Source organism: Culex quinquefasciatus, chromosome 3 (genome assembly GCF_015732765.1).
Source record: "Culex quinquefasciatus strain JHB chromosome 3, VPISU_Cqui_1.0_pri_paternal, whole genome shotgun sequence".
In the NCBI taxonomy this organism is placed as follows: domain Eukaryota; kingdom Metazoa; phylum Arthropoda; class Insecta; order Diptera; family Culicidae; genus Culex; species Culex quinquefasciatus.
In genome coordinates this window covers 62,129,716-62,140,237 of record NC_051863.1, presented here as the reverse complement: position 1 = coordinate 62,140,237, position 10,522 = coordinate 62,129,716, and the positions used below count along the sequence as shown (strand labels likewise).

The 10,522-nt window shown below is 42.3% G+C and overlaps 1 long non-coding RNA gene across 1 annotated transcript; it reads right to left on the bottom strand.

The window, feature by feature from the left end:
- Positions 1 to 307: 307 nt before the first annotated feature.
- Positions 308 to 990, bottom strand: LOC119769487. Its single transcript, XR_005278384.1, has 2 exons — positions 821 to 990; positions 308 to 756 (listed from the first exon to the last, which is right to left on the bottom strand). It is a non-coding gene; the product is annotated as an uncharacterized LOC119769487 (long non-coding RNA).
- Positions 991 to 10,522: the final 9,532 nt, after the last annotated feature.

The following is a 10,522-nucleotide window of genomic DNA, read 5'->3' as shown; positions in this document are numbered from 1 at the left end:
GATTGAGGACGAATAGGTCGAGTAACTGTTCAACAATTATAACACCCGGAAAGAAGAACAATTCGCCAATCATCGCCTTGATCTTGAGCCCATGTCGGTATGGATTAGACCACTCAAAGAGACCGAAGCCGAGTGGGAGGAAATCCAGCGTTTTAAGAGGAGTTGAACCGAAAGGTGGCGGAAGGGGATGAGAATCGGATGGCCGTACAACGCAAACAAAGTCAACGTTCGTTCTGCAACGGTTAGTGGCGAAGGAAACATGGGACATGGAATGGCATGAGCTAGGCCCGTTTGAAAGCGGAAAAGGAACAGGGCAAAAGGAAACGACCAAATTTATTTCGACTAATATTGGAACTAGTTTTGGAACCCAGCTGGTGCTGGCACATTTGCTCCAAAGCGTGGCAGCCGTGTCTAAAAGGAATTTGACGACCGAGTCATCCATAATCCGGACACTGGAAAATTCGGCATCGCGTCGACCAGATCCGTCAGTTCATAAGGGTTTAGATAAATGCAGTCACCGAGAGCGATTCTTTCTGAAGAAGGTGGGCATCGTCCCAGAAACGTTTTAGTTTGACCATCGTTTTGCTACGTGTCTTCTCAGACTGTGCCATGCAATTTAGGTGCCTCCAGTACGATTCCGCGGAAATGATGCGGTCGAGGAAAACGCCGGCGGAGCAGTAGTCGATGGGGCAGCGAACCAAAAAGTTCCAACTCGGATGCGTCTTCCCTCAGATGCTTGCATCTTTTGCCAATTATCTGTTTGGGAGAAACCAATACTTCGTTGAGATAATCCCTTTCGTGCTTAATTTATTACACTTACTCGAAATAGACAATTTTAGCGCGATCAATAGTAATCGGAAAACTTTTAATTTATTTTTGCTTGGATTCCGCTTTTCTCACTGTTTTCAGCTAGCTAATTTTTGTGATGTTTACAAACAATCGCCGCCATATTGTGATTGATGTGCGGTAGGCTGAAATTCCCATCTGTCATACCCCTGCGGGGTACAAATTAAAAAAGTGTCAAACGAAAATGTTACCAACCACCGGGGGTTGAGTGTACATGGTTTCAGCTAGACCACTGAAATAAAAATACACGCTGTTTCAATAAAAAAATTGATTTAATGGTTCAAAAGTCTTTTTTCTCTGTGAAATCAGTCTAAAATTGTGCCAAAAGGTTCGTGGAAATGCAGAATGATATATTTCTCCATAAGAAAAATATAAAAATCATGGTATTAATCCGTATTGTTGAAAACTGATTGCCGAAATCGAACCTCCAGAAAATTTTACAAACAAGTTTCCATATGTCAATGCAAACATAAAAATGCTGAAAAACAGAGGTTTTGGCATTTTTTGAAATGATTTATTGCCATTTCTGAAATACTAAATTTTTCAGTCTAGAAAATATTTTTACCGGAAAACTCGTCCAATTTCTCATAATTTTGCGTTTGCAATTAAAATTAATTAAAATTTATTTCAGTGTAGTTACTGGATGGTAGGAATCTGGATAGAAAATTAGTTTACATCAATATTTTAGAGACTGATAAATCAAGTAACCAACACAAAGCACAAAGACAGCAAAAAATGGTCAACATCCTTGTTGAGACAGGCGGGAAGGTGCTACTCCGGGCACCGTTTTCGTGAGCAGGGCGAAATAAAATTCTATTATTTCCCACATGCTACAAAACTGTAATTTATTAAATAAATGAATTACAATCAGAACGTTCACAATTTAACAATAAACTTACAATTATGGTGTCTTTTCGCAGCTGACCTGTCCAGCTGCGCCCGTGCTCCCGCTTGCTCAGATTGTTTTGATTCTTCTAATCGTTTGACAAGCGACAGCACGGGCACCAGTCAAACAAAACAAACACTAACACTGACGTAGAACGAGGGGACTGCTTCGGCCGTATTTGGGACGTGCTCCGTCGCAACAATCCTGGTTTTTCAACATTTGGCTTTCCTTTCCTTACTAGGGAAAAGCTATGAAATCATTTGAAAATGAACTTCTTAAGAGCGAGTTTTTCACCAATGTGTAACAGGTCGTATCGAGGTGCTCCGATTTGGATGAATCTTTCAGCGTTTGTTTGTCTATACATAAGACGAACTCATGCTAAATATGAGCCCTCTACGTTAAGGAGAAGTGGTGTAAAACGGACTTCGAAGTTTGAGGTCTAAAAAACCTAAAAAATCTTTAAATTGCTCGCATTTCCCTAAAACTTTATCAATTCATTGTTACATAGAAAGGTTTTTGTCATGACATGTTATGAGCAATTCTCTGAGTTTTCGGTCATTCGATTTTTTTTTTGTATTTTTTAATCCGGCTGAAACTTTTTTGGTGCCTTCGGTATGCCCAAAGAAGCCAATTTGCATCATTAGTTTGTCCATATAATTTTCCATACAAATTTGGCAGCTGTCCATACAAAAATGATATGTGAAAATTCAAAAATCTGTATCTTTTGAAGGAATTTTTTGATCGAGTTGGTGTCTCCGACAAAGTTGTAGGTATGGATATTAGAGTGTAACAAAAATTACTTTTTGGCGGGGGTTTGTTCCGGTGGGAATACTGAGCCTAAATCCCAAATATGAGCTTGATTGGACGTAACAGGAGCTGGCGCTCCGCCCTTCAATTTTAAATGGGATTTAACCCGTAAAAAAAGTTTTTTTCAAAAATGTCACTTTTTGAGGCATTTTGGCCACCAATGCGTTTACCAAAAACATCACTAACGTGTAGTCCAGATCCTTGCGCATCTTTTGGTATATATAACATTGAAGTTTGGAGCATCCTGGCGCTCGGTACAGACCTTCAAAGTTTGGCATTTTTTTATAAAAATCGGTCCCACCAAATCCAAAGGCGTCTCGGGCGTCGCGAGGTGCGACGCATATCTTTTTTGACGGGGTCGATTTTTCGAAAAATTTCCAAACTTTGAAGGTCTGTACCGAGCGCCAGGGTGCTCCAAACTTCAATGTTATATATACCAAAAGATGCGCAAGGATCTGGCCTACACGCCAGTGATGTTTTTGGTAAACGCATTGGTGGCCAAAATGCCTCAAAAAGTGACATTTTTGAAAAAATCTTTTTTTACGGGTTAAATCCCATTTAAAATTGAAGGGCGGAGCGCCAGCTCCTGTTACGTTCAATCAAGTTAATATTTGGGATTTAGGCTCAGTATTCCCACCGGAACAAACCCCTGAATGCCCGCCAAAAAGTCATTTTTGTTACATCCTAATGGATATGGACTACACTGAAAAAAAAAATGATACACGTTAAAAAAAATTTTGGTGATTTTTTATTTAACTTTTTGTCACTAAAACTTGATTTGCAAAAAAACACTATTTTTAATTTTTTTTTATTTTTTGATATGTTTTAGAGGACATAAAATGCCAACTTTTCATAAATTTCCAGAATGGGCAAAAAATCTTTGACCGAGATATAATATTTTGAATCAATGCTGATTTTTTCAAAAAATCGATATATCGGTCGCAAAAATTTTTCAACTTCATTTTTCGATGTAAAATCGAATTTGCAATCAAAAAGTACTTTAGTGATTTTTTGATAAAGAGCACCGTTTTCAAGTTATAGCCATTTTTAGATAACTTTTTTGAAAATAGTCGCAGTTTTTCATTTTTTAAAATTAGTGCCCATGTTTGCCCACCCTTGAAAAAAATATTTTTGAAAAGCTGAGAAAATTCTCTATATTTTGCTTTATTGAACTTTGTTGATGCGACCCATAGTTGCTGAGATATTGCTATGCAAAGGCTAAAAAACAGGAAAATTGATGTTTTCTAAGTCTCACCCAAACAACCCACCATTTTCTAATGTCGATATCTCAGCAACTATAGGTCCGATTTACAATGTTAAAACATGAAACATTCGTGAAATTTTCCGATCTTTTCAAAAAAAAATTAAAATCAAGACTAACATTTTAAACGGGCCAAACATTCAATATTACGCCCATTTGAAATGTTAGTCTTGATTTTAAATTTTTGAAAATATTTTTTTCGAAAAGATCGGAAAATTTCACGAATGTTTCATGTTTTAACATTGTAAATCGGACCTATAGTTGCTGAGATATCGACATTAGAAAATGGTGGGTTGTTTGGGTGAGACTTAGAAAACATCAATTTTCCTGTTTTTTAGCCTTTGCATAGCAATATCTCAGCAACTATGGGTCGCATTAACAAAGTTCAATAAAGCAAAATATAGAGAATTTTCTCAGCTTTTCAAAAATATTTTTTTCAAGGGTGGGCAAACATGGGCACTAATTATAAAAAATGAAAAACTGGGACAATTTTCAAAAAAGTTACCTAAAAATGGCTATAACTTGAAAACGGTGCACTTTATCAAAAATTCACTAAAGTACTTTTTGATTGCAAATTCGATTTTACATCGAAAAATGAAGTTGAAAAATTTTTGCGACCGATATTTCGATTTTTTGAAAAAATCAGTATTGATTCAAAAAATTATAACTCGGTCAAAGATTTTTTGCCCATTTTGGAAATTTCTGAAAAGTTGGCATTTTATGTCCTCTAAAACATACCAAAAAATAAAAAAAAATTAAAAATAGTGTTTTTTTTTTGCAAATCAAGTTTTAGTGACAAAAAGTTAAATAAAAAATCACCAAAAATTTTTTACCGTGTAGCATTTTTTTCAGTGTAGTCCATATCCATACCTACAACTTTGCCGAAGACACCAACTCGATCAAAAAATTCCTTCAAAAGATTTTTGAATTTTCACATATCATTTTTGTATGAACAGCTTCCAAATTTGTATGGAAAATTATATGGACAAACTAATGATGCAAAATGGCTTCTTTGGGCATACCGAAGGCACCAAAAAAGTTTCAGCCGGATTAAAAAATACAAAAATTAAAATTAAAGAAAAAATACCGATTCCGTAGAGAACTGCTCACATAGAAAGGTAATCAAAAGACCTTTCCAATGAGCCCAAAACATTGTAGATCTGACAACCTTATGAAAAGTTATAAGCACTTATAACGCAAGTAAATATAAACCACTGTATTTTAGCATCCCTTCTGTGCTTCTTACTTATTTTCACTTGATTTAAGCAAACCTGGATCTCCGGTACAAAATACTAGGCTAATTTGGGGGAAGCAACAAATGTTTTTTTTTTGTTTTTTCATGATTCTTTTAACTAGCTATTTTGATTTATCAACATTTTAAAGAATTTGACTTTTTATGTCTGATTTGATGGCATACATCTAGTTAATTGAATTTGACAAATGATTCAATGTTTAAACATTCATTCACTTTTGCGACGAACGTTTAACTCCCATTTAATCTGATTTAAATCAGTCATGACCATTGATTTTCATTATATTCAGCCGCATCCGTGGCAACAGTTGCATAATTGCCATCATAAATATTTCAATTGAAAACGTTGCTGTGTGTAATATAATACAAAGCGCCACCCCAGTGACATATTTACCACCACCTGGATGATGACGGGGTTTTGCACAAATTACTATTTATTGGCGAACTTTTCGGGGCCGAAATCAAATGCGATTAAATCGAGGGTACAAATACGACCACCGCATTATGGCACACGGCGTAAATAAATTGAATCATGCGTGCGGTGCAGCTGACACGTGGTGGCCAATTCCGAGGTGCTAATTAGGTTATACAAATACATTCAGAGATACACACACACACACTCACTTACATGCGACCAATCGAGCGGCACTAATAAATTCATTATCAGATCACGCAGCTCAACATATGTTTTGACCAGTCTCTTCGGAGGGGGTGCTTTCAAAAGGGCTTAGTAATACTAGTGAATGAATATGTAAATTAATTTATTCTGAAATATTTAGAAAATTGTATTTAAAAAAAGATCTTTGAATGGTTGTAAAACATACCGAAATATCATAGACTTGAATCTGATTTTAAATTTAACAATTAAATAAGTTATATCTGAGGTCAACCTAAAATACACAACACGTGAAATATCATAGACTTGAATCTGGTTTTTAATTTAACAATTAAATAAGTTATATCTGAGGTCAACCTACAATACACAACACGTAAAGACCCCAACAATCGGTAAGGGACAAGCCGAACCCCGATAATGATGCGGTCAGGTTGAAAGTGCACGTGTTCAACGAGTGCGGTTGTGGACGGGGGTTTGCATACATTTAGGAGGAGGTGTTCGATCGAAAGCGCCAGATAAACAAAGCGGCATTGATTAATTGAATTCGTGTTTGGCTAATTTTGCACTGGCAACTGCGTCGGAAAAGGGTCAAATTAATTTGCCATAACTCATGTCAACAATCGTTTAAACCACTTATCGTGGATGCCCGACGATGAATTTAATTTGAATATCATTGAGTTTTTAAATGCGGTTTTTATTAAACATGTACATTGTAATAAATCTGGAGTTTTTTTTAAAGGTCCAATAAGCCAAATTTCAGTTTTTTTGCTTTTTGGGTGTTTTTTAATACCCCTGACCAGCCTTCCCGAAACGCACGCACGCCGTACGCGCCGTACAAGTTTTCAGTGCAGATGAACCTCAAACACACCAGGCTACCATGTTCGAGTTCTCCCCGCACGGCGCACTCAAGTTTACACGCGGTGTAAACACGGGGTGCACACCTCGGGTACAACGCCGTGCGAGCGAAGAGCGTGTAAAGGGACGAAAAAATGACTGCTTCTCACTCTCTCTGTGGCAAACACTGTAGTGTGACTGCAGCGGAGAATGAAACACCACTTTACAGCAGAGGGAGCGTGAGGGAAATATTTTTGTCTCTTTTCTGCGTCGTCGGCCTGCACGGGGTTTGTACCCGAGGTGCAAGGTTCGGTTTAACGGTTCGTGTACGGGTACAGCCGAGGGGTGAGACACACCTAATCAATTATCGTATCACTAATCAACTAACGTAATTGTTGGTTGATTGGCTAATTGATTAGCGATTATTTGACATACTGTTCCCACCTCGCGTCTCCTGATCTTGGTATCTCGAGAGAAGTCATTTTGACAGATGAAGTTTCCGCATAAACAACAGTCAAGAGATCATTTTAAGGAAATTTTGTCGGAGATGGCTGCGGATGTGGAACCAGTACTTCGAGTTTCTGTGGATCAACCGGATGAGGTCATAAGACTGTTAGAGCGAAATCTTATGGTAAGAGTTTTAGATTTTTGTTGAACTCAAACAAGGAACTGATTATTTCGTCATTCCCCCAGGAGCTGTGGCTTGATCGCTGACGACGACCGCTTCCTTACGCGCCGAAGGAGGACAATCAGCCCGACACGAACGGCGAAGAGATCCAGCTGACTGCGAAGCAGATTCTGGACCCTCTGCAGCGCGTCTGAATGAAGAAAAAAAGTATCCGTGTAACTCTTGCCATACGCGGAACCGATCCGGACATTGTGCTGTGCCAGCTCTGGCCATTCCAGCTGCTTGAATGTGGATCCGCGACTACAGGCATATGTACGACGTTTTGCTGAAGGCAACATAACAAGTGAGCACAATCTCTTGACTTTGAACGATTAAAAGCAAGTTGAACAACAATTCCGAAAATAATTTAGGGTCTTGCTGGCCGATTGTAACCTTTACATACTGCGCTTCAGATCGAGGTGTTAGGAGAATCGATCTGATATCGTCTTGCCCGCCACTCGGCCTGACCCTGTGGGAAAATTTATCCTTGCCACACCCTGCCCATTTCGAAACGGTCATCACTAATACTTGCCGATCTACGATCTGCTACGTGGACCAATCACAACTGGACAACGCATCGATCCCCTTTTCCGATCCGAGACGAAAGGGCTCGAGGCACGATCGATACGAAGGTCAAGATCAATTGTACTTCAACCGTGCGCGAGTACAAACCGTCGAGCAAGGCCACCGTCAGCCAAGCCTAGTGCGTTTAGAAAAGTGCGTAGTTAGAAAATCTCGATCGACCCAAAGTTGTAAAGATCCTCCGATCGACCACCAAGTGATCAGGTGACCCAATAGGCGCCCACGGGCGTTGCATGAGCCTGTTTGTTGGCCATTTAAGTGAGTAGTTAGCGGTCCCGGAAGGAATTGTGCCCATAATTGAAATTGTACCCATTTAGCCATCTACCAGCACACTTGATCGTGTACAATTGTACAAAACACGAGGCAGTAGTAGACTGCGGAAGAGGTAAAGGTCATGTGGAGAAATAAGGGTCAGTTCGCTAATTGTCGTTCTTCTGCCTGAAGAAAACCTTCAGGGAGAAGGTTTTTCTCTTTGGTTTATTCTCAGCAATCCACGCGGCGATCTTCGCCGGCCCGAACTCCGGACAGCATCTACCGGAGCGCGCGATCATTCGTAGCGTCGGACAGCACCTGGTCGCTGACCACGGGGTGCACGCGAGGACGTCGACAAGCCCGTAGGAAACCACAGCCACGGTTTCCGAGCTAAGGGCGCAGCCTGCAGGGGAAATCCAGTTTCGACTGGTCGCCTGCCCGACAAAGTGATTTACGGTCACTCCGCAGGGGTGCGTACTTCACGTCTGGTAGTGGTCTACCCGTAGGGCGCGCCAAAACCCCGAGCAAAGGGAACCACCGGCGGCTGTAAAATCTTGGGGATCCACTGCTTGCGAGCAGCGATCGCGATCGTCACCGGACGGGTGCGATCCATTTGACGTCCTCTACCTTCGACGCCGACGCCGCGTCCGGCACACTTGGGCATCATCCGCAATCCGCACACACGCACACACTCAAGCTCGACACACACGTGTACGCCATCTTATCGTGTGACAAGACTTCGCAGCGCCATCAACATCCTGCTGGAGCAAACCCGGTCGCACTGCCTTGCGACATTCCACCTCGTGCCTCACGCCAGCTACAACCACGTGGCGGTCGACGACCACCTCTTCACCTGTGAAGGCCGTCGGGAAGCGTTCGGACGCTCCAGGCCACGTGTTTCACCTGCGGGACCAACCGGTCTCGTCGCCAACATCTGGGCGGTGATCGACATCACCCGCTCGCCACCGAAGGCCGTCGACAAGCGCAGAGCCGCTCCGGCCACGTGATCATCTCTTCGTCCTGCACGTAGTCATCTGACGACAAGACGCCGAACAGCAGACGGCGCACGCAGCTGTGGGGTTCACCCGCGTTCCTGCCAGCGGCTGCACGAGCATCGAGCGGCCACGTGAACATCAACAGCACGAGCGGCAGCGAGAAGAACGACAAGCGAAAAATCAGGTCAGATCAGCTAGATTAAGCTCCCCAAGTCGTCCCTGATGCATTTTGCCAGGGCAAATAAAATCATGTTCATTCCCCAAGTACAGTTTGTTTATTCGTTGCATTATTGAGTGCAATTTGGTTTTGACTTTTAATTTCGATTTTGCTGTAGATTTTGGGTTTCTTTGCCGTTGTACATTTGCGATTGTTCCACAACCCGCCCTGAGCAGAACTAGTCGGGCACGTAACAGACCTTCCGCAGTGTGGCGATCGGGGCCACACTGGCGCAAAAGCGGGAGTGTTTCAAGAAGGGTAGTGTGTTGGCATTGGGTATTTTCTTCCTGCAGAACCTGGCCGAGGAAGGTTGGCATTTCTGTATCGTATTGGTTCTCCTTCACCTCGGTCCAGCTTGCTGCGCATCGTACGACTCCCGAACTGTTACACGATGGGAAACTGCTGATGGCGGAGGCAACCGGAACACCGAATGACACTACTTCCCCGGATGTGGTACAACAAGCATCGGCTCAATCACAGCAACATCTGCACCCGCGTCCTGCTGCGTCGTTTAGCCGGAAGTACACTCATCCTGGCCGGAGGTTACCGGCGAATACAGCGACAAACAGTCTGTCGGATAATCCTACGTGAGTTTGCACTCTTGACCCTGAAACGAGTGACTTATTTTGGTGTTCTTTCCACAGAACGATTGCAGGCAGAGTGAAAGTCGTTTTAAAGCGCTCTCACTGTCAGGCCAGTCTTGCGGCCCAGTTTGGAAACCCCAATGGATAAGTTCGCCATCAGTCCCGTTCGTGAGGCCGTTTTCTGTCCAACTCGGTCACCCGCGGGAGTAGTGGATGTGATTTCTGATTACTTCCGTTGCAACTCCGCGGCCAATGGTCACGTCAGATCTGGAAATGCTGTCGGCAACCAAAAAACGTCAGCCTCAACAGACACGTTGCAAGAGACCACAGTTGGCGTCCGGTTTGCAGCTAAGCAACAGCGTAAAGACACGATCCGGCTCGCGCTCGGCTTGCCCATTAAGATGGTGAGGAACCCGCGTGTCCCATGACCGGTGATGGATACCGCGAGGCTATCGAGGAGTTCGATAGCGACGAGCTAGGAGCGAGAAGAGAGCGCTGTTTAGCGGAACTGAGAAGGCGCAAGACCGAGCACACTCTGCCGAGAATGAAAAATGTATATTTCATTATATGTAATTGAATGTTAATGAAATAAAAATTCTGTTGTGTGCCTCTCTCTTTGGGCGGCACGATGTTGGGGTTCTCGATGGCAAGTCGCTTTCTTGTCGTTGATTTGGGGCGAGAACGGAAGGAATTTAGCAGGAAGAAATAAGCCAACTAGGCAAG